The 24,990-nt window shown below is 42.5% G+C and overlaps 1 pseudogene; it reads left to right on the top strand.

Moving 5' to 3' along the window:
* Positions 1-480: 480 nt before the first annotated feature.
* LOC135553864 (zinc finger protein 721-like) lies at positions 481-22,965 on the top strand (annotated as a pseudogene).
* The last annotated feature ends 2,025 nt before the right edge of the window (positions 22,966-24,990 follow it).

The following is a 24,990-nucleotide window of genomic DNA, read 5'->3' as shown; positions in this document are numbered from 1 at the left end:
AACAATCAGGCGCGCATCTTTCACTGGGGGCGGCGTGACATGACCCCCCCACATTCTGAAATTGCTTTTTTGTCCCCCCCCCCCCCACACACACTCTTATACCCACTGCTATCAGCTACCTGTGGTGTAGCTGTGGAGTCAGGCTAGTAACAATCACCCTCTGTCTTCTTCCCCTGGTGTAGCTGCTGAGCCAGGCTAGTAACCATCACCCTCTGCCTTCTTCCCCTGGTGTAGCTGCTGAGCCAGGCTAGTAACCATCACCCTCTGCCTTCTTCCCCTGGTGTAGCTGCTGAGCCAGGCTAGTAACCATCACCCTCTGTCTTCTTCCCCTGGTGTAGCTGCTGAGCCAGGCTAGTAACCTTGGACACAGTTCAATGTCAAACAGACGTTGCAGGAGCTTTGTGTGATCTACTCGATCAAAGGCTTTGGACATATCAGCAAGTAACACCCTCACCATTGTTGGTATGTTTGGAGTCTAGCTGTCAGCCAGGAGTGTGTGTCTTTCACAAGGGCGGTAGTATTGCTGGAGTTTGGGAGGTAGGCATACTGATTTGTGCACTCAGATAAAACTGTTGGCTTGAGTTTTCTTTTAATGAAGTTCTGGAATTTTCCAAGGCATGACGTTAGAGAGATGGGCCTCCAGTCACTCGTTGTACATGGGTTTGACACTTTAGGTATAGGACATCCTGATCACATGGACAGTGTTGATGAGATAATACACTGTGTTCTACCGAAGCGTTTTCTCATTTGCCCATGGTGGATGATAGAGTACTCCCACGAACAGAGTTGAAAATGAGCTGGGGAGTCGTTTAGGACGGAGCTGAAGCCACATACACTCAAATTCCTCTTTCTCCTGGTCAGTTCTCTTTGCCTGCATACTGTGGTTCACATACATAGCCACACCCCCTCTCTGGACCTGTCATTTCTGAACAGCTGATAGTTGTATATGAAAAGAGATTCATCTGGGATATTTTCGCGGGCCCAAGTTTAAGTGACGCATCCAAAGCAGATCAAATTCATCCACTTTGTTTATCAATGATCTTGAATTACAAACCAGCACATCCGGGGTCCTTGGGGCATCCTGGGACGTATTTGTGACGTCACATAATTCAGGTTGAATTCTGCGTTCACGTGAGCGATTGTGTTTTTGATGTGTTTTAGGTCTGTTACCTTCTATTGTCAGTATTTTCCTCCGTCTGCCCTTACCAGCTGTAGTCCATCTCACCCGGCTTCTTACGCGCATTATCCCGAAGCACTAAAGTTTGTATCGGATATGTGGTGCCAGTGGAGGTGCATGTTTTTTGTAAATCCGTAGAAAATGTGATGAGTATTCCACAACGTTTGTACAATTCATCGTTGTCAAAGCCATGCTTAATCCGTTAATTAAAAGAGCAAGGAACAGTATGCAGTGTGACACAAAACAATGAAAAAAACAACACCAACAAACATTGTAACACGTTACTCTCGAGCAGCTGCCTGGAAGCGCCACAGCATTGAACTACATCCGTTCAAAACAAAATATGCCGCACTGCTACCTTAGACTGCATGCAATGCAATGCTGCAACGCTAGCTAGCTACTCCATAGTCCAAGCTACGGTAAACGCTAGCTAGTTACTCCATAGTCCAAGCTACGGTAAACGCTAGCTAGCTACTCCATAGTCCAAGCTACGGTAAACGCTAGCTAGCTACTCCATAGTCCAAGCTACGGTAAACGCTAGCCATATTTCACTGTCAGACAGGACACAACTTACTCCATAGTACACAAGCTACTGTGTTCCTAGTTAAACGCAATAGTGTTACACATCTAAAGGAATGGAATTCAGAAATATAAATATAAATTACTCCATAGTCCAAGCTACGGTAAACGTCATTTACTGCTTGTTGTATTATAATTTAGCTGGAACACTCCATAGTCCAAGCTAGTTTGCCTGGCCCTGGCAGAAACGCATTTCACACAGCCATATTTCACTGTCAGACAGGACACAACTCAAACTAGCTCAGAAAACAAAACAAATCAGATTGTATTGGTCCATACACATCAAATCAGATTGTATTGGTCCATACACATACTTAAAAGATCTTATTGAGGGTGTAGTGAAATGCTTGTGTTCCTAGTTCCAACAGTGCAGTAACATCTAACAATACACAACAATAGTGTTACACATCTAAAGGAATGGAATTCAGAAATATAAATATAAATACAGTACATTCATAACTATGTAGACACCCCTTCAATTGATTGGATTTGGGTATTTCAGCCACACCCGTTGCTGACAGGTGTATAAAATTGAGCACACAGCCATGCAACCTCCATAGACACACATTGGCAGTAGAATGGCCTTACTGAAGAGTTCAGGATCTTTCAATGTGGCACCATGATAGGATTCACATTTGTGGAAAGTTGTGAACAGTTACACACTTCAGGAGAAAGGAGGTATTTATAAGGATGCACCAGTCAGATATAGACTACAATAATCAAATGTTTGGTCTAATGATATTCTATGTACAATACTTCCTGTGGTCACCAGGACAGAGCTAGTCCGTCCCCCTCCACCCTGCCAGAGTCCCCTGGTCACAACTCTCCTGGTAGCACCTTACTGCTGGGTCTGAAGAGGGTGTTTGTGCGGCTGGTCGACTGCAGGAAAACAGCAGGGCAGAGTGGAACTGTGAGAGAAGGACACGAGGAGGGAGATTTGATTTCATCAAGTAAGAACAATGGGGTGTGTGGATGAGACCACAATCTGCTTCTGCAACTTCTGTTTATTGATTTATAAACAGTAAAACGCTCAGGGGCTAGTTAATTGTCAATAGAATTTCATGAACGGAGGGTACCTAATAAACTGGGTGTATATTGATAACAGAGGCAGGTAGTCTTGTGTTTTAAGAGCGTTGGGCCACAAATTGAAAGGTTGCTGGTTTGGATCTCTGAGCCGACTTGGTAGAAAATCTGTCTGTGCCCTTGAGCAAGATACTTAACCCTAATTGCTCCTGTAAATCACTCTGGATAAGATCGTCTGCAAATAACAATATAACAATTTTTTTATAGTGTTTGTTTATGGACCCATGTTTCCAAAACCTAGTTATTCAATGTCTTTGTTTCACAGGGGACTCTCCTAACCGTCGTTCTCTCAGTGGCAGGTGCTTATCTTCTGGGGATCCTCAACCGCATGTTGCTGACGAGACAGAGAAGAGTCTTTCCAGATCAGAACATCTCAAGAAACATCAGCAGAGGCGTACAGGGAAGAAACCTCACCACTGCTGCTCTGACTGTGGGAAGAGTTTCACAAACCGGAGTGACTTCATTATTCACCAGCGGATTCACACCGGAGAGAAACCGTACTGCTGCTCACAGTGTGGGAAGAGTTTCGCTGCTTCTAACACCTTAAAATCTCATGTGAGAATTCATACAGGGGAGAAGCCTTACCCCTGCCTTGATTGTGGGAAAAACTTTTCATATTTGGGAGCCCTAAACATACACAAGCTAACACACACTGGAGTGAAGCCTTTTAGCTGTGATCAATGTGGGAAGAGCTATGCTGTATCAGATGCCCTAACTATACACCAGTGCATACACACGGGAGAGAAATTGTATATCTGTGATCAGTGTGGGAAGGGCTTCAGTCAATCAGGGCCCCTAAATTCACACCAGCGAACACACACTGGAGAGAAACCTTATAGCTGTGATCAGTGTGGGAAGAACTTTGCTCTAGCTTCCTCCCTGACTAGACACCATCGAACACACACTGGAGAGAGACCTTATGTCTGTCTATGTGGGAAGAGCTTTGCTCTAGCTTCCACCCTGAATACACACCAGCTAACACACACTGGAGAGAAGCCTTTTAGATGTGATAAGTGTGGGAAGAGCTTTGCTATAGCTTCCTCCCTGACTAGACACCATCGAACACACACTAGAGAGAAACCTTTTACCTGTGTTATGTGTGGGAAGAGCTTCAGTCAATCAGGGACACTAAATTCACACCAGCGAACACACACTGGAGAGAAACCTTATAGATGTGTTCAGTGTGGCAAGAGCTTTGCTCAATCAGTACACCTGAATATACACCAGAGACAACACACAGGAGATAAACCTTTTAGCTGTGATCAGTGTGGGAAGAGCTTTGCTGTGTCAGAAAAACTTACTATACACCAGCGCATACACACAGGAGAGAAGCCTTATAGCTGTGATCAGTGTGGGAAGAGCTTCAGTCAATCAGGGACCCTAAATTCACACCAGCGAACACACACTGGAGTGAAACCCTATGTTTGTCTATGTGGAAAGCGCTTTGCTTATTTAGGGCAATTGAAAAAACACCAGAAAACAAAAACGTGCCGTATTTCCTCTCCCTCCTATCTGTCACCGGTTCCAGATCCCTAAATAAAAGATCAATAGGAAATATCTAGTGACCAGTCATATAAATCTCCCATTGTTAAACAATTGATTTCGTCTGATCACCATGGTAACCTCTGTGCAGCATAATATGCAGCTCTGATCTAGGATCAGGTCTCCCCTGTGTCTCTGTAATATCACACATTGATCTAAATGGATAAATGTTATCATAGGAAATGTTATAGCGAACCTGTGAGGAGGCGGGGGGGGGGGGATGTTGATAATTGTATCTTCTTTCATACACTGCCCTTTGGCATTTTTCCTATTTTGTTGTATTACAACCTGTAATTTAAATATATTTTTATTTGAATTTCATGTAATGGGCATACACAAAATAGTCCAAATTGGTGAAGTGAAATGAAAAATATTACTTGTTTAAAAAAATTCTAATAAATCAAACAAAAGTGGTGTGTGCTTATGTTTTCACCCCCTTTACCATGAAGCCTCTAAATATGATCTGGAACAACCAATTACCTTCAGAAGTCACAGAATTAGTTAAATGAAGTCCACCTGTGTGCAATCTAAGTGTCACATGATCTCAGTACAGATATATATATATATATATATATATATATATATTGTTATACAGTGGGGAGAACAAGTGTTTGATACACTGCCGATTTTGCAGGTTTTCCTACTTACAAAGCATGTAGAGGTTTGTAATTGTTATCATAGGTACACTTCAATTGTGAGAGACGGAATCTAAAACCAAAATCCAGAAATTCACCTATGATTTTTAAGTAATTAATTTGCATTTTATTGATTGACATAAGTAATAGATCACCTACCAACCAGTAAGAATTCCAGCTTTCACAGACCTGTTAGTTTTTCTTTAAGAAGCCATCCTGTTCTCTACTCATTACCTGTATTAACTGCACCTGTTTGAACTCGTTACCTGTATAGAAGACACCTGTCCACACACTCAATCAAACAGACTCCAACTCTCCACAATGGCCAAGACCAGAGAGCTGTGTAAGGAGATCAGGGTTAAAATTGTAGACCTGCACAAGGCTGGGATGGGCTTCAGGACAATAGGCAAGCAGCTTGGTGAGAAGGCAACACCTGTTGGCGCAATTATTAGAAAATGGAAGAAGTTCAAGATGACGGTCAATCACCCTCGGTCTGGGGCTCCATGCAAGATCTCACCTCGTGGGGCGTCAATGATCATGAGGAAGGTGAGGGATCAGCCCAGAACTACATGGCAGGACCTGGTCAATGACCTGAAGAGAGCCTAGACCACAGTCTCAAAGAAAACAATTAGTAACACTACGCCGTCATGGATTAAAATCCTGCAGCGCACGCAAGGTCCCCCTGCTCAAGCCAGCGCATGTCCAGGTCCATCTGAAGTTTGCCAATGACCATCTGGATGATCCAGAGGAGGATTGGGAGAAGGTCATGTGGTCTGATGAGACAAATAGAGCTTTTTGGACTAAACTCCACTCGCCGTGTTTGGAGGAAGAAGAAGGATGAGTACATCCCCAAGAACCCCATCCCAACCATGAAGCATGGAGGTGGAAATCATTCTTTGGGGATGCTTTTCTGCAAAGGGGACAGGACGACTGCACCGTATTGAGGCGAGGATGGATGGGGTCATGTATCGTGAGATCTTTGCCAACAACCTCCTTCCCTCAGTAAGAGCATTGAAGATGGATCGTGTCTGGGTCTTCCAGCATGACAACGACCCGGAACACACAGCCAGGGCAACTAAGGAGTGGCTCTGTAAGAAGCATCTCAAGGTCCTGGAGTGGCCTAGCCAGTCTCCAGACCTGAACCCAATAGAAAATCTTTGGAGGGAGCTGAAAGTCTGTAAGTCCTTAGCCTGTGCTGACCTTATTTTTGGTGTTCCAAAACCTTCATTTTCCCCCAGAGATTTTTCCCATTGGGATGGCTGAACGAGCCAAAGGTAACTAATGTCCGAGTTTCAAGACTGCAAGCTTTAGAGCTCTGTATAAATCGACATTGACATGATTGGTTGACGGTAAGTGTATCGGTGCTTCCCGTATAAACACAAACTCCCTTCCTTGACAACTTCCTTCCAGCAGTGTGTATCAGGGAGATTCCTAGATGTGAGAAGTGTGCAGGAGGACCTGAGAGAAAGACCGGTTGAGGTTACCAAGATCACAGTAGTGCAGAAGGTGTTGTATGCTGAGGCAGTGAAGGGACTAGCAAAGGAAGATGGGTCCAGGGTGAGGGATCCTGAGAGGATCCCTGTGATTAGGCTGAGGTCAATAGAGAGTGATAGGAATAACATGCTTCAGTAAGTTTTGGCCAAGTTCATGGCCATGGTTGTCAACTGTTCCGCAGGAATAGAATGTAAATCACAGTGGATAGATGTTGCGGTGGCAGCTGTTGAGAAGTACTTGGGTGTACAATATTTTACTGCAGAGTAACAAGGTGTTTTGAAGGATAATATCCTGTCCTCCCAGGATGATGGCCTGGTGTTGAATCAGAGGGCCAAAATAGTGGAATAATGATGTTTAAATGGGTGTAGGGTTAGTTGGTTTTTCACAAAGTGTAATGAATTCATACTACAGAACAGTAGGCTGATACACAGCCAACACACTAGGTGGGGAAGTGCATCTATAGTCATTGTTTGCGGACCGCCATAACACTAAAGAAGAAGAAGACCACTTCCTTCTCAACATCTCCGGATCTGGTCTGTAAAGCGGAAGAATTATAAATCAATCCAATTGTATTGGTCACATACTTGTGTTTAGCAGATGTTATAGCGGGTGTAGCGAAATGCTTGTAACACACTGACTACTTCGGAGGTTGCATTGCTGTAAATGCTGCATGTTTCGCGGCACGTATAGCTTGTAATTTGGTATTTTTAGGCGACACTTACTGGGCCTCAGACAATTAAAACTATCTGGAATCTCGGAAGAGGACGTTGTTCCAACAGACTCTGGGGTAGAGGTAGACGACAACAGTATTTTTGGTGAATAAGGTGTTGGATGTTTTATTGACTTTAATAGATACAAATCTTATCCAGGGTCTTTCTGAAGTAAGATTAGGCTACATCAGACATATATTGGTCACAACGTAAGTCGAGTGTTGATATTTACATTAACGTTTGTTCTGGTCTAGCTTTATCTGAACGCCGTAACAAAGAAAGTAACTAGTGTAGGCTAGCTACAGATTTACTGTCACGTTTTTTATTTAAAGAAACGCTGAAGAAAGAACGGCTTCAACGATGGATCGGGTAAGTTATGTCGACTTACTAACAGTATCCCTACTGTGGTGTATAACATGTCTAGTTTAATCATCTTTGATCTTCCATATCCATTCGTTCCATTTGAACAGCTGGACAAAATAAACAATGGTGGTAAATAAACACGTGGGATATTTTGTCCTTCAGCAAAGTAGCCTACCAGCCTAAAGCACAGAGATTGATACAAGGCAATGCGCAACAAGCAGGTAAAGTCAGAACCATGGAGAAATAATGAGGGCAAAGCTACAAGTTGCAGTAGCGGTGTGTAGGTAAAAATCACCTGGGAAGAAAGACAGAAAAATAGCCATATTACATGTTATAATAATTGTGTTGTTATAACCTGTTAGTTCATATGCCTGGACTCAGCTGAGACAAGAAGACAGTGGCAGAATACATTCAACCAGACCTTTGTTACATCATAAAACTAGAGAGCAACATCTGTCCTGTTAAGTTCACAAGAAATGTTGCATGTAACAGTTACATGACCTTCAGAATGGTCAAGCAAGTGAATGTTTCTGACATTTCGGGAAACTAAACAACTATTTAGAGTTACCGAAAAGGAAACAGGTGCTTCCTCCACTGTTAAAGCACCATTTCAACTTCAACATCATCTAATTTAGTCTTCTACAGTGACAACTAAAAGATACCAAAAACCAGGGGTGCAACTTTCACTGGGATTGAGTGTATCTGCAGGAACAGTTGCACCCATGGCCCTCACGCTAGCTCCACTTCTACCTACTTAATATGTTAAGGAATCCCTAGTTATCTTTCCTTCCTCCCTAACTGTGCACTTGTTCACTTTCCTTCACTGATTTGAAAGGAAATGGCTGTTATGAAACATATGGTGGATTCTCCCACTATCACATGACTCCACCAATCCAATGATGTTTTTTTCTCTCTTTGGTGGAATTGTCATAAGTATGTTGTAGATTTTCTTAACTGTAAGTACAACGATGTTCCTGTCATTTGTTAACAATACATTTAACTATCATTTAATCAAACTGCTAAAAACTGAATTACATAAGCAAAATTATAAAGTGTCAAGTTTACATACAGTGTAAAAAAAATACAAAAATTGAAATGATGTAGTGTACAATGTACTGCTGAAATACTTGGGTGGTAAATTACAGTTTATTTCACTCATTATCTGAATGTTGACAGTTTTAAATGTGGATGCTGTTACAGTAATAAGACAAGTGGATCTTGAGCAATGTTGCATGGGGCAGAAATTGCACCAGGCTACACAATACCTTTTTACTGTAGGTTTCTACTACATGCCACAATACCCCCATATCTGATGGTATCTTCTATATATGTACTGTATAAGAATACTGAAACTATGAGACTGACATTTTTCTCAACATGCTCCAAGTGGGATAACTAGCAGCAGTAGTTCTGGTGTTTAGGTTTTTCATCACTGGTTATTTGAACAACATGATTTAGCAGGTGTTACCATCTTTCACACGTTGGAAGGGGAGGTGACATCTACATCTTGAAAGAGGGGGTGGAGCTTTTCGTTTCTGTTCTGATCTTTGTTCTACCATCAAGTTTTATACGTTTTTACATTTTGTAAAAAATATTCCAATTCCATTTTGACAAAGGAGGAGGTATTATAAGGATGCAGCCATCAATCAGAGATTTAGACTAAAGTAATCAAATGTTTGGTCTAATGATATTCTCTACAATACTTCCTGTGGTCACCAGGACAGAGCTAGTCCGTCCCCCTCCACCCTGCCGGAGTCCCCTGGTCACAACTCTCCTGGTAGCGCCTTACTGCTGGATCTGAAGAGGGATTCTGCGCTGCTGGTCGACTGCAGGAAAACACCAGGGCAGAGTGGAACTGTGAGAGAAGGACACGAGGAGGGAGATGGAGATCTGATTTCATCAAGTAAGAACCATGGGGGGTGTGGATTAGACTACAATCTGATTCTGCATCTTCTGTTAATTGATTGATAAACAGTAAACACTCAGTGGCCAGTAAATTCAGTCCAGTCTCCTGTTGGAGGGGAATGTACCTAATAAATTGTTTGATGATAAGGGCAGCAGGTAGCCTCGTGGTTGAGTGTTGGGACACTAATGAAAAGGTTGCTTGTTCCAATCTCTGAGGCGACAAGGTGAAAAATCTGTCTGTGCCCTTGAGCAAGGTACTAAACCCTAATTGCTCCTGTAAAATGCTCTTGATAAGAGAGTCTGCTAAATAATAAAACAATAAAAAATAAAATGTTTTGGAAACATGGGTCCATATACAAATACTAACTATTCAAGATCTTTATTTTACAGGGGACACCCTGAACCATCGTTCTCTTAGTGGGAGGGGCTTATCGTCTGGGGAGCCTCAACAACATGTTGCTGAGGAGACAGAGAAGAGTCTCTCCAGATCAGAACATCTCAAGAAACACCAGCAGAGACGTACAGGGAAGAAACCTCACCACTGCTGCTCTGACTGTGGGAAGAGTTTCACAAGCCAGAGTGGCTTCATTATTCACTGTGATCACTGTGATCAGTGTGGGAAGAGTTTTGCTGCATCTAACACCTTCAAATCTAATGTAAGAATTCATACAGGGGAGAAGCCTCACCCCTGCCTTGATTGTGGGAAAAGCTTTGTTAGTGCAGGAGCCTTAACCGTACACCAGCATGTACACACAGGAGAGAAACCTTATAGCTGTGATCAGGGTGGGAAGAGCTTCAGTCAGTCAGGCCACCTGACTACACACCAGCTAATGCACACTGGAGAGAATCCTTATAGCTGTGATCAGCGTGGGAAGAGCTTTGCTGTACTTCCCTCCCTGACTAGACACCAGCTAATACACACAGGAGAGAAGCCTTATAGCTGTGATCAGTGTGGGAAGAGCTTTGCTGTACTTCCCTCCCTGACTAGACACCAGCTAATGCACACAGTAGAGAAGCCTTATAGCTGTGATCAGTGTGGGAAGAGCTTTGCTGTACTTTCCTCCCTGACTAGACACCAGCTAATACACACAGGAGAGAAGCCTTATAGCTGTGGTCAGTGTGGAAAGAGCTTTAATCAGGCAGGAAACCTGACAACACACCAGGTAATACACACTGGAGAGAAGCCTTATAGCTGTGATCAATGTGGGAAGAGTTTTGCTCAAGCTTCCAACCTAACTAGACATCAGGTAACACACACAGGAGAAAAGCCTTACAGCTGTGATCAATGTGGGAAGAGGTTTGCTACATATTACACATTCAAATATCATCTGAGAATTCATACAGGGAGAAGCCTTACCCCTGCCTTGATTGTGGGAAAAATTTTGCGAGTGCAGGATCCCTAACCATACACCAGAGTGTACACACAGGAGAGAAGCCTTATAGCTGTAATCTGTGTGGAAAGAGCTTTGCTGTGGTTTCCACCTTGAATAAACACCAGCGCATACACACTGGAGAGAAGCCATATAGCTGTGATCAGTGTGGAAAGAGCTTTGCTCACTCAGATAAACTAACTATACACCAGCGAACACACACAGGAGAGAGGCCTTATCGCTGTGATCAGTGTGGAAAGAGCTTTGCTCGAGCTCCCACCCTGAATTCACACAAGCGAACACACAGTGGAGAGAAGCCTTATAGCTGTGATCAGTGTGGAAAGAGCTTTGCTGAGTTAGGGACCCTGAATTCACACCAGCGAACACACACTAGAGAGAAACCCTATGTCTGTCTATGTGGAAAGAGTTTTTCTCTTTTAGGGCAAATTAAAAAACACCAGAAATCAAAAACGTGCCATATTTCATCTCCATCCTATACCCGACAGTGGTTATAGATCCCTAAATGAAAGGCTCTATAGAAACATATCCATCTCCCATTCTTAAACATTTGACTTAGTCTGATCACCATGGTAACCTCTGTGCAGCATAATATGCAGCTCTGATCTAGGATCAGTTCTCCCCTGTGTCTTTGTAATATCACACATTGATCTACATGGATAAATGTTATCATGGGAAATGTCATAGTGAACCTGTGGGGGGATGTTGATAATAGTATCTTCTTTCATGTACTCATGATACTATTATTATTAAATGTCATTATGTAGAAAGTTTCAACAATAGGTGTATATTCATGTATTCAATTGATCAATACGTTCAATCCAACTATCTTCTAAACAAGAAGTTATCACTTAAATTGTGTATTTTATAAATCTGTATTGATTAAAATGATCCTAAATCTAATCCATAATATATTGGATAATTATTTCCATGAGTTCAAGACAAGATCTATGCATACTGTGTCTTGTACCAACGGTTAATGTAATAACTTTTAGATTTATAATGTAATAAAACTGGTAAATGTAACATCTTGTTGGTTAATATGATGAAAAGTTGTCTAATAACCTTTTCCACCTAATGTAATAAGTTATTGGTATCAGGTAACAACTTTTTTTAATGAATAACGTAATAACTTAAACCGATCATGTAATAAATCAAATCAAATTTATTTATATAGCCCTTCGTACATCAGCTGATATCTCAAAGTGCTGTACAGAAACCCAGCCTAAAACCCCAAACAGCAAGCAATGCAGGTGTAGATGCACGGTGGTTAGGAAAAACTCCCTAGAAAGGCCAAAACCTAGGAAGAAACCTAGAGAGGAACCAGGCTATGTGGGGTGGCCAGTCCTCTTCTGGCTGTGCCGGGTAGAGATTATAACAAAACATGGCCAAGATGTTCAAATGTTCATAAATGACCAGCATGGTCGAATAATAATAAGGCAGAACAGTTGAAACTGGAGCAGCAGCACGGCCAGGTGGACTGGGGCAGCAAGGAGTCATCATGTCAGGTAGTCCTGGGGCATGGTCCTAGGGCTCAGGTCCTCCGAGAGAGAGAAAGAAAGATAATTAGAGAGAGCATATGTGGGGTGGCCAGTCCTCTTCCGGCTGTGCCGGGTGGAGATTATAACAGAACATGGCCAAGATGTTCAAATGTTCATAAATGACCAGCATGGTCGAATAATAATAAGGTAGAACAGTTGAAACTGGAGCAGCAGCATGGCCAGGTGGACTGGGGACAGCAAGGAGTCATCATGTCAGGCAGTCTTGGGGCATGGTCCTAGGGCTCAGGTCCTCAGAGAGAAGGAGAGAATTAGAGAACGCACACTTAGATTCACACAGGACACCGAATTGGACAGGAGAAGTACTCCAGATATAACAAACTGACCCCAGCCCCCCGACACATAAACTACTGCAGCATAAATACTGGAGGCTGAGACAGGAGGGGTCAGGAGACACTGTGGCCCTACCCGAGGACACCCCCGGACAGGGCCAAACAGGAAGGATATAACCCCACCCACTTTGCCAAAGCACAGCCCCCACACCACTAGAGGGATATCTTCAACCACCAACTTACCATCCTGAGACAAAGCTGATTATAGCCCGCAAAGATCTCCGCCATGGCACAACCCAAGGGGCGGGTGCCAACCCAGACAGGATGACCACATCAGTGAATCAACCCACTCAGGTGACGCACCCCCTCCAGGGACTGCATGAGAGAGCCCCAGTAAGCCAGTGACTCAGCCCCTGTAATAGGGTTAGAGGCAGAGAATCCCATTGGAAAGAGGGGAACTGGCCAGGCAGAGACAGCAAGGGTGGTTCGTTGCTCCAGAGCCTTTCCATTCACCTTCCCACTCCTGGGCCAGACTACACTCAATCATATGATCCACTGAAGAGATGAGTCTTCAGTAAAGACTTAAAGGTTGAGACCGAGTTTTGCGTCTCTGACATGGGTAGGCAGACCGTTCCATAAAAATGGAGCCCTATAGGAGAAAGCCCTGCCTCCAGCTGTTTGCTTAGAAATTCTAGGGACAATTAGGAGGCCTGCGTCTTGTGACCGTAGCGTACGTGTAGGTATGTGCGGCAGGACCAAATCAGAGAGATAGGTAGGAGCAAGCCCATGTAATGCTTTGTAGGTTAGCAGTAAAACCTTGAAATCAGCCCTTGCTTTGACAGGAAGCCAGTGTAGGGAGGCTAGCACTGGAGTAATATGATCAAATTTTTTGGTTCTAGTCAGGATTCTAGCAGCCGTATTTAGCACTAACTGAAGTTTATTTAGTGCTTTATCCGGATAGCCGGAAAGTAGAGCATTGCAGTAGTCTAACCTAGAAGTGACAAAAGCATGGATTAATTTTTCTGCATCATTTTTGGACAAAGTTTCTGATTTTTGCAATGTTACGTAGATGGAAAAAAGCTGTCCTTGAAATGGTCATGATATGTTCTTCAAAAGAGAGATCAGGGTCCAGAGTAACGCCGAGGTCCTTCACAGTTTTATTTGAGATGACTGTACAACCATTAATAAGATTAATTGTCAGATTCAACAGAAGATCTCTTTGTTTCTTGGGACCTAGAACAAGCATCTCTGTTTTGTCCGAGTTTAAAAGTAGAAAGTTTGCTGCCATCCACTTCCTTATGTCTGAAACACATGCTTCTAGCGAGGGCAATTTTGGGGCTTCACCATGTTTCATTGAAATGTACAGCTGTGTGTCATCCGCATAGCAGTGAAAGTTAACATTGTTTTCGAATAACATCCCCAAGAGGTAAAATATATAGTGAAAACAACAGTGGTCCTAAAACGGAACCTTGAGGAACACCGAAATTTACAGTTGATTTGTCAGAGGACAAACCATTCACAGAGACGAACTGATATCTTTCCGACAGATAAGATCTAAACCAGGCCAGAACTTGTCCGTGTAGACCAATTTGGGTTTCCAATCTCTCCAAAAGTATGTGGTGATCAATGGTATCAAAAGCAGCACTAAGGTCTAGGAGCACGAGGACAGATGCAGAGCCTCGGTCCGATGCCATTAAAATGTCATTTACCACCTTCACAAGTGCCGTCTCAGTGCTATGATGGGGTCTAAAACCAGACTGAAGCATTTCGTATACATTGTTTGTCTTCAGGAAGGCAGTGAGTTGCTGAGCAACAGCCTTTTCTAAGATTTTGAGAGGAATGGAAGATTCGATATAGGCCGATAGTTTTTTTATATTTTCTGGGTCAAGGTTTGGCTTTTCAAGACAGGCTTTAACACCTAAACCAATGTTTAATGTGTTACTTCACCAATGTTAATGCACATACCACCCTCCACCAATTACAAACCCACACACAAACCTATGCCCTTGTACTCTTACACAAACAAGCACACAGTTATAGACACATACATTGATTTAATTTTTAAAAATTAACAATTCATCTGTAGTTCTTATAGTCAATGAGACAGGGAGCTCGGTCGGGCAAGAGAAAGGAGGATTGGGAAACTGCAAATAACAATAAGCTGAACTCCGTCTAGCAGAAACATCTTTGTATTAGCAACTATTAATGATTAGTTTATATTGTGTTAAAGTTAAGGGATGTCACCCTGCGAGGGGTGAACCATAGTAGGGGATATAAAGAGAACACCATCTTGAGAACTGAGTGTCTTGTTTGTAAATTGCTGTAAGTGTATACTCCGGGTTGCAAACTATATTAAACAAACTAACCTCTGATTCCTGTGGTCACGCCCTATAAAGGCATCAAGCCATGAGCTCATTTGAAAGACAATAGCAAATAATTTCTCTAACCAAGCTGTTTTTGTTGTTTATATAAATACCTTAGATTTGTGATTTTAGATTGTATTTGCAAATATAAAAACAATACAACCACACGTAGACATAATGCATTTACTATCATTCAGGATGATACTAAAACAGTGAAACATGTTATGTACCGTTTAAATAGATTCATGATATAATACAAAATTATTTTCTAGCATAATGACTCCCAAAACCGCCTCACCCACTTGAAGAGAGGTGTTGATGACTATATACAGTAGGTGGCGGCACCTTTCAAACACCACAGAAGAAGCCGGAAAACTTCAACAGGAAGTACTTTGTTACCATCCTCTATCTAGTTTTCAAACCAAACACATTTCCACAGGCTTTTGCAGGACGTTTCTAATGTAAGATTAGTCTAAATGAGACGTTCATTTGTCACAACTTAAATGGAGTTTTGATCTTTATAAAGTTGTGGTCGAGCTTTTCTTTATCTGAACGCTGTGACAAAGAAAGTAACTAGCATACACATTTAGTGTCGTTTTTTATTTTTTTGAAAGAATACAGTAACGTCAGCTTCCACGATGGATCGGGTAAGTTTGGTTGACTTTTATTAATAGTTTACCTATTGTGGTGTTTTAAATGTCTAGGTCCAGTTTTAACGTGTGATCTTCCACATACATGAGTTCGATTTGAACAGCAGGACAAAAGAAACCGTGGTGGTAATTTCAGCCAAGTAGCCTACAAGCTCATCGCACACAGATTGAGGAAACAAGGCAATGCGCAACAAGCAGGTCAAGTCAGAACCAGGGAGAAATAATTAAGCATCGCCGACACCAATTATGTATATAAACCCTGGATTGCTGTTGCTTTATATTGGCCATTGAGAGTATTTAAAAGTACCGGTTAACTTCTTTGAACACCTCAAATTGTTTCTCCAGATGTCAGTTCGACCACACAGCGTTTATACACTAATTTGTTGCGCCCAAATAAAGAAAACGACCATTGAAAATAGGTGATTTTGTTGCTAGGCTACCAGTTACGGTGCTGTTAGCTTGTGTTTGCGGGAGTCTTTATGCGGAAGTAATACAACATTGATAGCTTGTGTTTGCGCGAGTCTTTATGCGGAAGTAATACAACATTGATAGCTTGTGTCGAAGAATGATATGGAGTTAATATTATTTAGGCAGAGTGAGACAGTAAAAAGACAGCAGACGATACTGCGCGACAGCAGCTCCTTGCAGAACGAAGAGAGTGAGTAAATGCATGCATTTTCATACAGAGCTAAAAAAAAACGGACGGGAACACAAAACAGGGACAGTGGAGAAAACAATCACAGCAGCACCAGTAGCTTGTTCAAATGTTTGTCGCAAATGTGGGAAATCCCTTTCCACAGATGGAAAGATTGCCCAGCAAAGGATGCTGAATGCTTTTCAGCTGCCTGTTGATTAAAGCAAATGCATGAGGTTTCTGAGGAGGTACAGCAGGACAGCATCTTGCTGGGAGAAGTAAAGGGAAACAATACTGTCTGGCATTCAGACATTAAACTCAATGGGGAGGTTGTGTCATTTAAACTAGACACTGGGGCAGCAGTGACAGCTATCCCAACTAGGCTGTATAGCTATAGCAGAGATAGGCCTCCTGGCTCGCACATGCTTTTTCAGTTCTGCCCACAAATGTTCTATAGGATTGAGGTCAGGGCTTTGTGATGGCCACTCCATTACCTTGACTTTGTTGTCCTTAAGACATTTTTCCACAACTTTGGAAGTATGCTTTGGGTCATTGTCCATTTGGAAGACCCATTTGCGACCAAGCTTTAACTTACTGACTGATATCTTGAGATGCTGCTTCAATATATCCACAATTTTCAACCCTCATGAAGCCATCTATTTTGTGAAGTGCACCAGTCCCTCCTGCAGCAAAGCACCCCCACAACATGATGCTGCCACCCCCGTGCTTCACGGTTGGGATGGTGTTCGTCGGCTTGCAAGCCTCCTCTTTTTCCTCCAAACATAACGATGGTCATGATGGCCAAAACTTTATATTTTTGTTTCATCAGACCAGAGGCCATTTCTCCAAAAAGTACAATCTTTGTCCCCATGTTCAGTTGCAAACCGTAGTCTGCTTTTTTATGGCAGTTTTGGAGCAGTGGCTTCTTCCTTGCTGAGCAGCCTTTCAGGTTATGTCAACATAGGACTCATTTTACTGTGGATATAGATTTTTTTAAATTTTACCTTTGTTTAACTAGACAAGTCAGTTAAGGACAAATCCTTTATTTCAATGACAGCCTAGGAACAGTGGGTTAACTGCCTGTTCAGGGGCAGAATGACAGATTTGTACCTTGTCAGCTCGAGGGTTTGAACTTGCAACCTTCCGGTTACTTGTCCAACCACTAGACTACGCTGGCTGTGTACCTGTCTCCTCCAGCATCTTCACAAGGTCCTCTGCTGTTCTGGGATTGATTTGCACTTTTCACACCAAAGTGCGAACGTGCAAGATACGTTTAATGCTAGCTAGCAACTTACCTTGGCTCCTTGCTGCACTCGTGTAACAGGTGTTCAGATAAAAAATACACACACACACACACTTTTAAAACCAAAGTTTCACCCCTGCCAAAAACGATGTAGTCCCATCAACCTAAGCTAAATATGACGTGTCTATCCATGGTACTGATTTCTGTGTGTGCGTGCAAGTCGAAGAAAAAAAACATGTTGTGTGTGTCCCAATTTATGTTCCCTGAACCGTCTTGGACTCCGTCATACAGTACACTCCCCCCCCAAGGCAACCTGGCTAAGATGCTTGCTCGCAAGCCTAGTAACTTCCATTCATGGGCAACGATGTACCAGGCCAGCTAGTTAATAGCCCCTTTTCAAATTATTACTATTTTTGAAGTAATTGTGAGATGCTCGTCTCACTACACTGGCACAAAAAATATATTTGGACAATTATTATTTTCTATTTTATGTTCTGTATTTTCTGTGCCTACTTTGCTAACATTATTGCGTTGGATTAAAATGCCACTATAGCTTCCATAAAGTGATGATTGGAATTAAAAGGTTTTAATAACTTTTTGGGTATCACCGATTTTATTACATTTGATCATTTATTACTCTCACGTGCACATTTCTTTCCATTAAGATCCAACAATGTGCTACCTTTTTGTAGCATTTCTGACAATGCTAACATCTTTTCAGCTAAATCTATCTAACCTGGTCAGCGACTTGGATGCTTGGCAACAATACTACAGCTATTAGCTAACATTAGCTTGCTTGTCCAAAGTCCAGCTAGCCTCTGTAGCTAGCGAACACCAGTCAATTGAAAGCTGCTAGCTAGCTAACCTTCAGGCAAAGAAAGGTAGCTCGCTGTAATGGTTTATGGAAGGTTTGTTACACAAACAACAACTTCAGCCATTGTCCTGATCCAGACAACAATCGCTGACATTGACACAGAAGCTGGCTAACGATAGCTAGTTCACATCCAAATGACAGTCCTATATTTTTGCAGAAAACATAGCTGCATCCGTTCAAAATCAAATTGACACGCTGCTACCTTACAATGCATGTAATGCAATATACTTTTGCAACACTAGCTAGCTAGCTACTCCATAGACCAAGCTATATTTAGAGCTAGCCATATTTCACTGTCCGGCAGGACACCACTCAAGCTGTAGCTGAGAAAACAAATCGAAATGTAAACAGCATGTTGTGGACTGCAGAGAGCAAATGCATGCTGGCTAGTATCTGAACAAACTAAGTTTCAAACATCCTGAATAAATTAAAATAGGAGAAGGAGCCTGTCTTTACATTTTTAATCCAGATCTGTCCAGATCAACAGTGCCAAACTAAGAACTTTGCCAGTTGACTGGCTTGATTATTTTTGCAGCTCCGATCTGGATGCTGGACTTGCCCATGTGTTGGATATCTGTCAACAACTCTGCCATGCACGGCCATTCCAGTGGTGCAGCACTAGGGGTGGGGGCAGAAGGAAATACAGGCAGGGACCACATTACTGCAAGACAAAATCACTCGGTCAATTAATCATGATGGTCTTGTAAGTATTAAAGCAGTGTGTTAACTTAATTTAAACTCAATAAATAAATCATTTTGAAGACCCTGGTCCTTCCCCACCAGCAGCCAACCAGCAGTGCAGCTACCAGTCCCAGGGTCCCCTCAAGGAGTTATACTGACAGACAGCTGTAGGATACATTGTTTTATAAAATAAGCAACAACCACTCAGACCAATTCCAGGATTTAATTTAATCATATGTTTTATAGTGTTAAATATGTAATTATAGTGTTGCATGTTTTATAGAGTTTTAAAAAATGTTTATGGTGTTACATAATATTTTATAGTGTTAAATAATGGCAGGTCTACATCATGTTTCTTTGTATATGCTGGAACAGTCACACCCATGGCCCTCACGCTAGTTCCACTTCTACCTACATAATATGTTAAGGAATCCCTAGTTATCTTTCCTTCCTCCCTAACTGTGCACTTGTTCACTTTCCTTCACTGATTTGAAAGGAAATGGCTGTTATGAAACATATGGTGGATTCTCCCACTATCACATGACTCCACCAATCCAATGACGTTTTTTTCTCTCTTTGGTGGAATTGTCATAAGTATGTTGTAGATTTTCATAACTGTAAGTACAACGATGTTCCTGTCATTTGTTAACAATACATTTAACTATCATTTAATCAAACTGCTAAAAACGGAATTACATAAGCAAAATTATAAAGTGTGAAGTTTACATACAGTATTAAAAAAAATGAAAATTGAAATGATGTAGTGTACAATGTACTGCTGAAATACTTGGGTGGTAAATTACAGTTTATTTCACTCATTATCTGAATGTTGACAGTTTTAAATGTGGATGCTGTTACAGTAATAAGACAAGTGGATCTTGAGCAATGTTGCATGGGGCAGAAATTGCACCAGGCTACACAATACCTTTTTACTGTAGGTTTCTACTACATGCCACAATACCCCCATATCTGATGGTATCTTCTATATATGTACTGTATAAGAATACTGAAACTGAGACTGACATTTTTCTCAACATGCTCCAAGTGGGATAACTAGCAGCAGTAGTTCTGGTGTTTAGGTTTTTCATCACTGGTTATTTGAACAACATGATTTAGCAGGTGTTACCATCTTTCACACGTTGGAAGGAGGTGACATCTACATCTTGAAAGAGGGGTGGAGCTTTTCATTTCTGTTCTGCTCTTTATTCTACCATCAAGTTTTATACGTTTTTACATTTTGTAAAAAATATTCCAATTCCATTTTGACAAAGGAGGAGGTATTATAAGGATGCAGCCATCAATCAGAGATTTAGACTAAAGTAATCAAATGTTTGGTCTAATGATATTCTCTACAATACTTCCTGTGGTCACCAGGACAGAGCTAGTCCGTCCCCCTCCACCCTGCCGGAGTCCCCTGGTCACAACTCTCCTGGTAGCGCCTTACTGCTGGGTCTGAAGAGGGATTCTGTGCTGCTGGTCGACTGCAGGAAAACACCGGGGCAGAGTGGAGCTGTGAGAGAAGGACACGAGGAGGGAGATGGAGATCTGATTTCATCAAGTAAGAACCATGGGGGGTGTGGATTAGACTACAATCTGATTCTGCATCTTCTGTTAATTGATTGATAAACAGTAAACACTCAGTGGCCAGTAAATTCAGTCCAGTCTCCTGTTGGAGGGGAATGTACCTAATAAATTGTTTGATGATAAGGGCAGCAGGTAGCCTCGTGGTTAAGAGCGTTGGGACACTAATGAAAAGGTTGCTTGTTCCAATCTCTGAGGCGACAAGGTGAAAAATCTGTCTGTGCCCTTGAGCAAGGTACTAAACCCTAATTGCTCCTGTAAAATGCTCTTGATAAGAGCGTCTGCTAAATAATAAAACAATAAAAAATAAAATGTTTTGGAAACATGGGTCCATATACAAATACTAACTATTCAAGATCTTTATTTTACAGGGGACACCCTGAACCATCGTTCTCTTAGTGGGAGGGGCTTATCGTCTGGGAGCCTCAACAACATGTTGCTGAGGAGACAGAGAAGAGTCTCTCCAGATCAGAACATCTCAAGAAACACCAGCAGAGACGTACAGGGAAGAAACCTCACCACTGCTGCTCTGACTGTGGGAAGAGTTTCACAAGCCAGAGTGGCTTCATTATTCACTGTGATCACTGTGATCAGAGTTTTGCTCCATCTAACACCTTCAAAACTAATGTAAGAATTCATACAGGGGAGAAGCCTCACCCCTGGCTTGATTGTGGGAAAAGCTTTGTTAGTGCAGGAGCCTTAACCGTACACCAGCATGTACACACAGGAGAGAAACCTTATAGCTGTGATCAGGGTGGGAAGAGCTTCAGTCAGTCAGGCCACCTGACTACACACCAGCTAATGCACACTGGAGAGAAGCCTTATAGCTGTGATCAGTGTGGGAAGAGCTTTGCTCGGTCTGGACAGCTGACGACACACCGGGTAACACACACTGGAGAGAAGCCTTATAGCTGTGGTCAGTGTGGAAAGAGCTTTAATCAGGCAGGAAACCTGAAAGCACACCAGCGAACACACACGGGAGAGAAGCCTTATAGCTGTGATCAGTGTGGGAAGAGCTTTGCTGTACTTCCCTCCCTGACTAGACACCAGCTAATACACACAGGAGAGAAGCCTTATAGCTGTGATCAGTGTGGGAAGAGCTTTGCTCGGTCTGGACAGCTGACGACACACCGGGTAACACACACAGTAGAGAAGCCTTATAGCTGTGGTCAGTGTGGAAAGAGCTTTAATCTGGCAGGAAACCTGAAAGCACACCAGCGAACACACACGGGAGAGAAGCCTTATAGCTGTGGTCAGTGTGGAAAGAGCTTTAATCAGGCAGGAAACCTGACAACACACCAGGTAACACACACTGGAGAGAAGCCTTATAGCTGTGATCAATGTGGGAAGAGTTTTGCTCAAGCTTCCAACCTAACTAGACATCAGGTAACACACACAGGAGAAAAGCCTTACAGCTGTGATCAATGTGGGAAGAGGTTTGCTACATATTACACATTCAAATATCATCTGAGAATTCATACAGGGGAGAAGCCTTACCACTGCCTTGATTGTGGGAAAAACTTTGCGAGTGCAGGATCCCTAACCATACACCAGAGTGTACACACAGGAGAGAAGCCTTATAGCTGTAATCTGTGTGGAAAGAGCTTTGCTGTGGTTTCCACCTTGAATAAACACCAGCGCATACACACTGGAGAGAAGCCATATAGCTGTGATCAGTGTGGAAAGAGCTTTGCTCACTCAGATAAACTAACTATACACCAGCGAACACACACAGGAGAGAGGCCTTATTGCTGTGATCAGTGTGGAAAGAGCTTTGCTCGAGCTCCCACCCTGAATTCACACAAGCGAACACACAGTGGAGAGAAGCCTTATAGCTGTGATCAGTGTGGAAAGAGCTTTGCTGAGTTAGGGACCCTGAATTCACACCAGCGAACACACACTAGAGAGAAACCCTATGTCTGTCTATGTGGAAAGAGTTTTTCTCTTTTAGGGCAAATTAATAAACACCAGAAATCAAAAACGTGCCATATTTCATCTCCATCCTATACCCGACAGTGGTTATAGATCCCTAAATTAAAGGCTCTATAGAAAACATATCCATCTCCCATTCTTAAACAGTTGACTTAGTCTGATCACCATGGTAACCTCTGGAGCATAATATGCAGCTCTGATCTAGGATCAGGTCTCCCCTGTGTCTATGTAATATCACACATTGGGATCTAAATGGGTAAATGTTATCATAGATAATGTCATATGTGTGTGTGTGTGGGGGGGGGGGGGTGATGTTGATAATTGTATCGTCTTTCATATACTCATGATACTATTTTTAAATCTCATTATGTATAATGTTTCAACAATTGGTGTATATTCATGTATTCAATGAATCAATAAATTAAATCCAATATCTTATAAACAAGATATCACTTTAATGTTATAGTTTTCTTGTGTGAGCAAGATGGTGCCAACAGAAAGGGTCGCCTCGCTTCTAGTCCAGCCGGGAAGAACTATTGGATATCAGAGTGACGTCAACTTACCAACAGTTCGACCAGGAATACAACTTTCCCGATGCGGATCCTTTGTTCGCAGCACCACGCATTCGATCTGATTCCAGAGGCCGACCCAAAACAACGTCGCCGCAGAAGTGGTAGACGGAGCGGCCTTCTGGTCAGAATTCGGAGGCGTGCACACCACCCACAGCTTCCGAGTATATTACTCACTAAAGTCCAGTCTCTAGATAAAAAGGTAGACAAAATTAGGGCAAGGGTTGCTTTCCAGAGACATCAGGGACTGGAACATACTCGGTTTCACGGAAACATGGCTCTCTCAGGATATGTTGTCGGAGTCCGTACAGCCACCGGGATTCTTTATGCGTCACGCTGACAGAAATAAACATATCTCTTGGTTGATGAAGGGGCAGGTTGTTTGTTTCATGATTAACGACTCATGGTGTAATCGTAACAACATACAAGAACTCAAGTCCTTTTGTTCACCTGACCTAGAATTCCTCACAATCAAATGCCAACCGTATTATCGCCCAAGATAATTCTCGTCTGTTATTGTCACCGCCGTGTATATCCCCCTCAATTCGATACCACGACGACCCTCAAGGAACTTCACTGGAGTCTTGGCAAACTGGAAATGATATATCCTAAGGCTGCATTTATTGTAGCTGGGTATTTTCATTAACAAAGAAAATTTGAGAACAAGGCTCCTAAATTCTATCAGCATATTGATTGAAGCACTCGTGAGGGCAATACACTGGATCACTGCTACTCTATCTTCCGCGATGCATACAAGGCCCTCCCCTGCCTCCGTTCGGCAAATCTGACCACGTCTCCATTTTGCTCCTGCCTTCCTATATGCAGAAACTCAAACAGGATGTATCTCCTGACGAGGACTATTCAACGCTGGTCTGACCAAGCGTAACCCACGCTTCAAGATTGTTTTGATCGTGTGGACTGGGACATGTACCATGTAGCCTCAGAAAATAATATTGATTTATATGCTGATTCGGTGAGTGGGTTTATAAGGAAGTGCATTGGAGATGTTGTACCTACTGTGACTATTAACCTACCCCAACCAGAAACCGTAGATAGATGGCGGCAGGTTCTGAAATTAACACCCGCCAAGCGCCAAATGTGGGTAGATTTTTCATTTGGCGAGTAAATCTCAGAAGGTTATCCGCCACACTGGCGGGTAAATGTTTGTACCAAAATAGTAATGTAATCAAATCTTGCATGATGGCTCAAGGGAATTACTCATGTTTGCCAGCCTACCACAGACCGTCTCTAGTGCTTATAGTTTCACGGCACTGTTTACCACACGGTACATCAGCTACTCGACATCGCTCACTTGCCACGGGTCTGCTGCTCGCTACTGTTCAATAAGTAGCTATTATGTGGCGATATTTACCTGGAGTGAGCCAACCTTTTGAAACGAAAACCCACTGAAGAAAAGGAGGACGAAACACAGGAAGTTTTGTGAGAAATGAAGGTTTGGAGATAAAGGCGTTTCAAGAGGCTGATTACAGTAAGATGCGGAGACTGTGGTGATGAAGTGTTCTGTGTGTCACCAGTATGCTGAAGATAAAAGCAGAAACAACTAATTTGTTATCAGAAGTAAAATGATGAAGCTGGAGAACATTTGTGACCATGAACACAGCAAGTGTCACATTGCCTGCGTGCCGAGTGTCCCAGGCTCAATCAGAGCCTCTCCTCTTGACACCCTCTGTGACGGCAATAGTAGCAATGTCAGAGCAGGCCAGCATGAAGATGAAGATGCTGTTTAGGACTGTAC

Source organism: Oncorhynchus masou, chromosome 14, assembly GCF_036934945.1.
Source record: "Oncorhynchus masou masou isolate Uvic2021 chromosome 14, UVic_Omas_1.1, whole genome shotgun sequence".
Classification (NCBI taxonomy): Eukaryota; Metazoa; Chordata; class Actinopteri; order Salmoniformes; family Salmonidae; genus Oncorhynchus; species Oncorhynchus masou.
The sequence above is the reverse complement of the archived record's forward strand: the minus strand, read 5'-3'. Positions and strand labels throughout refer to the sequence as shown.